The sequence below is a fragment of the Gasterosteus aculeatus genome, chromosome 1 (genome assembly GCF_964276395.1).
Source record: "Gasterosteus aculeatus chromosome 1, fGasAcu3.hap1.1, whole genome shotgun sequence".
Taxonomy (NCBI): domain Eukaryota; kingdom Metazoa; phylum Chordata; class Actinopteri; order Perciformes; family Gasterosteidae; genus Gasterosteus; species Gasterosteus aculeatus.
This window is the reverse complement of record NC_135688.1, coordinates 22,225,920-22,231,919: the sequence shown is the minus strand read 5'-3', so window position 1 is coordinate 22,231,919 and position 6,000 is coordinate 22,225,920.

Below are 6,000 nucleotides of genomic sequence, written 5' to 3'. Positions count from 1 at the left end.
TGACACTGTCCATTTTTGTATTATTTCAGACTTTTCTAGACCTGTAAGCATAATGCAAATGTTCAATGGACTGTACTTGTTTTTCTCTTTTGTAGTCTGGACTACTCAAGGCTCTTTAAAATTAGATCTGATCCATTCATACACTGATGACAGGAGGTACAGTACACTAAAGCTATGTGTGAAATTCTGGCTGAGGTGTTTTTATAATTTTAGTAAGGAATGATGCATACTGAAAACTATAAGTCAAAAAACATATGGTATGGGTATAGGACAATGGTGCGTGTATGTGCTTGCAGTTGTATTACACTCAGGAGAGACTCGGTCTGAATTGAAAAACATTTATTACACCTGTATAACATTAAAATAGTGCAATTTTGTGGCGATCCTAAACCAGGATAATCAAGGGGCTGAGTTCCGCTTGGCAGAATCTCCCCTGGTGCAATACCAGTGGGTAGTGAAGAAGGGAGTTGACTCGTGGGCTCAATTGGTTTTCCGGCAAAAAAAGTAAGTAAGTAACCGAATAAACTAACAATAATAACAGGTTTTAATATCAATGGGATGGCTGGTGTCATGTTTGCAAATATTTAGTGAAATTTTACAAGATGGAGTGGTTTTTTGTTGTATTGTAAGGGATGGGGGTCAATAGATTTTCTATTAAGATATCCAAAATCAAGTTTCTCCAAACGTCAATATACGTTTTATCATTTGATTTCCAATTAATGAGAATAGTTTTCTTGGCATTGGTTATGGTCACGAGGAGTAATCAGTGGTTTATTTTGCTCAAGTGGAAACGTCTCCTAGGAAGCACAGTGAGTGAGATAATGGGGTGAGGCAGCCCACAAAAACAGATAATGATGCAATTATTTTTTTCCAAAAGTGTTTAACTGGTATGCAATGCCAGGTGGCATAAATGTAGCTAACTGGGATATTTTGAATGTAATGTGGAGAGATGTCTGACATGAATCCCATTTGAAACCGTTTTTGCCCAGTATCATGAAACCTGATATGATGGATAGGTCTCCCATTTTCTTCATGGTATGGAGGCTTTCTTGTCAGACCGTTATATTATTCTACATATTTGTGAAATTAACTTTTTTAGGAGGTGATATAAACATTGAAGGTTGAGAGAGGTATTAATGGTCTTGATGTAAAGTTTGGATTGAATAGATTATTTCAATTGCAGATATTCCAAAAAGTTATCCCAATACCACCTGAACCAAGAATATATTATGTTTTTCAAATGGGTGATGCCTTTAGTGGACCACGTAAAATTTTAGAGGTTTATTGTGGCTTAGAAATTCGCAATTGTTCTTGTTAATAAATCTTTCCCCAAAGCCAAATCTTTGTAATGTGCTTTTGAGAAATGTTCAGTTTACTTGTCATCTAAGGAGGCTATGATGGTTCTGGCTTGTTCTAATTAGTAATTTATTAAATGAAACAGTCTGCATGTGGATGGACCTCTGATGAAGCCGGTTTGATCTGGATGAATGGAGTGACTTTTTCTAATCTGTGAGCTAGTGTCTTAGTGATAATTTTAATATATAGATCGAGGACCGGAATTGGACGGTTAACTAGATGGAAGAGTTGGATCTTTGTATGGTTTGAAGAGGAGTGATATACAAGCTGTATTCATGTTGGTTGGAAATTGCGCATTTTGTTTTATTTCAGTTATCTTGTTAAAAAGTGGAGCTAAAATGAACCAAATGTGTTTATAGAACTCATCCAGGGAGAAATCACCGTTATATTATTCTACATATTTGTGAAATTAACTTTTTTAGAACCACCAGAACATGTATCAGTCCGACTGACATGCTTTTTAAAGTAAAACAATGAACTTTCATCATTACTGATGAAAGTTAACTTTTTTAGGAGGTGCCCAATGCTTATTGGGCAATACATGCGAGTCAAATATGTTAGTTTGTTCTTGTTTAATCTATGGTAGATCAATGCTGTGGAGAAATCAATTGTTTTCTTGACTTGGGTCCTTTTCAGATGAAAATAGATCGGCATAAAAACTTCAAAAGATTTGATTAATGTCATCAAATTGATTTGTCGGGTCCCTGCTGAGTCCTTAATGATCAAGACTCTACAGAGCTTGAGACAGACGTTCTCACTCTCTGGCTTTTCAGGAAAAAAGTAAATGCCTGTGGGATTCTATAGCCACATGAGTACAACCAGCACAACAATCCACAACATCCAACAGTGAAGCTTGAACAGTGAATATTGTGGCCATGAGGGCAAGATAGAAATATTTTTTAACCATATTCTGAAGCTGCTGTAAACTTAAGATCTTCAGCTCTCACTCTAAGAAATCCAATACACACTAATGTAAATCTCAAACGGAAAGTTTAAGAAGTTTAAGAGGATTTGAAAATTAACTCCATTGAAAAACCATGTTAAAAAAGTTCATTAATTCAATTAATATAAATTAAATTATAAGAACTAGAAAGCTAAAATGTCTAGACTAGAGGTTGTCAGATCTGAGGTTTAAACTTAAACCTGCTGGACATCTGTCAATCCCTTTCACGTGTAAGTTATATTTTAAGTTAAAAATTTTCACATGTTGAGATTATGAACATAAGGGTCAAACCGATGAAATTGTGCTTATTTAATAATGTGTCAAATCAGGCTACATTCAACTGATATACTGACGAGTTTATTCCATGGCAGCCATGTAAAACGTTCATCAAGGTTACCATCAGTACATATTATCTAAATTTTCAAAATGATACAGCCACTTTTAACTTTTCATATATACAGTGGGGAGAACAAGTATTTGACTGCCGATTTTGCGGGTTTTCAGCATGTAGGAGTCATTTTTATCATAGGTACTCATTCAACTGTGAGTGACTGAATCTAAAACTAAAATCCAGAAAATCACATTGTATGATTTAAATATATATATATTCTGCAGTCTATTGCATGACATAAGTATTTGATAAATCAGAAAAGCTGAACTTAATATTTGGTAAGGAAACCTGCATTACAGACATCATACGTTTCCTGTAGCTCAGGTTTGCACACACTGCAGCAGGGATTTTGGTCCAATTCTCCATACAGACCTTCTCCAGATCCTTCAGGTTTCTGGGCTGTCGCTCTGTGCATGGGCGAATCAGTATATATCGATTTATTGATAATCAGAAATGTGATCAACTGAAGCAGTGAAACAGAAGATTATTAAGCGCCAAATAAACAAACAGAACTTTATGAAGAACACCACATGCAGCGGCTTTCTAGGTGTTCTCTGCATCTGCATCTGAGAGAGTGTGTGAGACGGTATGAGAGACAGTATGTGAGAGAGTGTATGAGACAGTATGAGAGACAGTGTGTGAGACAGTGTGGGACACAGCTTGTGGGAAAGTGAATGATCGGCTGTGGTGTGTAGTGTTCACCATGTAACGTTACGGCTCGAGAAGGTCTTTGTGACGTGATAACGGATCCTTAGGATTTTTCAGAAAACATACCAGTATGATTCAATGCAAAAAAAAAAGGTACCAAACACGTATTATTACTTTCCAGTTAAGTATTCAAATAGATATTTATTTTAACATAATAACAACATACAATTCAGTATTTTAATTAAAAATATATCCATATAAAATCTAACAGAACATGTATATTGAGATGCCCCTATGAACCTAGTTTGTTGGGGAAACACCCAATTAGTGGGTTGAGGAAAGACCAACTCAAAAGCCCCACGATGGTGATTTTGCCAAACTGGCTTTTGGAACCGAAGCCTGATCTGTGTGATCTTATCCGGAAAATTATAGCAACATACGAGGAATGGGGCCCAGGAGCGACTCCTGTTACTAATCCTGCTTCAGACAGAGGTTACCTCCCACCTCATTAGCATACAGACACAGAAACAAAGAAATGTAGGGGAATAGAAATGTAGAAATATAAAATATGTATTTGTTTATGATCTGTTTTATTATCAACGTTTACTTATTGATTTATAGATACATCAATTAATTTATTTCTATATTTATTTCAGCATTTAAATATTTCTGTATTCATTTCAGAATTTATTTATTCATACTTAAATTAGCTGCTTTGAGTTAATTAACCTGCCTCATCTATACCTTTAAAATCTGTTAAATTACTTCGATATATGTATGACTTATGAGTGGGGAGCTCTCTCAATAGCGAAACTAGTTGAGCGAATACCCAGTAAACATTCTTGTTAGGATCATGAGAGACCTGACTATATGGAGAAAGGATACATCACATTTATAGATGCAAGTTACAAGCCAGTCCGACCGGTAAATGGATAAACACAGGTGTGTGTATCAAATTACAGATTCTGATTCTCACTCATATACAATGTTTAATTGATAAACCCTGTGTGTTTGTTAGAGCTCTGCCTCAGTTTGTGAGTTACCATTTCACGGTCCTCGCGGGGATTATTCATCGTCATTACAAGACAGAGCTATTCAACTGAATATGATAATGATCACATTCTCACCATGGCAACACACCGCTTCCCCTCTTCTGTCTGCTGAATATCGATGACTTCTATGGTTTGTTTTGCTTTTTCTTGTCTTCTCTGTTCTACTTGGTGTAAATCAGGTACAGAGCAGGAAGTGTGAAACAATGTCAGCTGTAGTAAACAAGATTTTTCTGATCCATGAACACAATCCATGTGATTTAAATACTTTCTCAAGTGATTGTGATCGTTGTGTTGATTTGTGCTGTCTGATACTTCATTTGATTGTGACTGTTAACCTGCTACTCTCAATCTAGGTCAGCTCGGATGATCCGTGTTACCATGGTTACAATGCCAATAGGAGGGGCTATTTGCAACGTGGATATCTGCTTACGGGGGAAAAAAGGCAAAGCAAAAATTGAGCTATATATAGCTCAATTTTTGCTTTGCCTTATATATATAGCTCAATTTTTGCTTTGCCATATATATATATATATAAGTTGATCTTAGCTTGTTTTTCAATCCTAAAATAATGAATGATTGTATCATTTTGGGCTTCACATTGAGCAGAATGTGTATTTCACATTTAGGATTTGTGCTCACATTAAATCTCAGTTTAACAAATTAACAGGATGTGTAACCAAACCAAACACCAATGCAGGTTTAAACTTCAAATTACCCTAAATCAATTGTGTCCCATAAAACATAATCAATTTATCCATGGATTGTCTTACTCATTGCTAATAAATGAATGACGTGAATGTGAAGAATGTATTTTAAAGGAGTAAGCAGAAATCCTTCATTATTGTAGCTGTAAACAGACCCAGACATTTCATGATCCACTCAGAAATCCTGAAACTAAGATTATTAGATCAGATTCAACTACCCATGTATTTATCTATGTGGTATAAAGGGCCCTGTAGCGCAAACAGTCTATGGCTGGGGTGAGAGTCCTTCACAATGCTGCACGTCCTCTGCAGACATCTTTTGTGCTGGACAGTCTCAATGGTGGGGAGTGAGGAAGCAGTGCTACGTTGGGCAGTTTTCACCATCCTCTGGAGTGATTTACGGTCCGCAACAGAGCAACTGCCATACCGTGATGCAGTGGTGAGGATGCTTTTGATGGTGCAGTGGTAGAAGTTCACCAGGATCTGCAGGGATAGATGAGCCTTCTTCAGTCTCCTCAGGATGTAGAGGCACTGGTGAGCCTTTTTGACCAGGGTTGAGGTGTTGAGGGTCCAAGAGAGGTCCTCATAGATGTGGACACCCAGGAACTTAAGCTAGCAACATGCTCAACCTTCATCCCGTTAATGGAGATGGGGGTGTGTGTGTGCCATCTTTGGTTTTTCTGTCCACAATGAGCTCCATGGTCTTCTTGGTGTTGAGTGCCAGGTTGTTGTTGTTGGCGCACTACTCAGCAAAGTGCTGGACCGCTTTCCTGTAGGCCGACTGATGAGGCCAATCACCGTTGTGTCGTCTGCAAACTTGACAATGTTGTTAGAAATATGGACAGGTCTGCAGTGAATGTGAAGAGGGAGTAGAGGAGAGGGCTCATCACGTAGCCCTGTGGGACC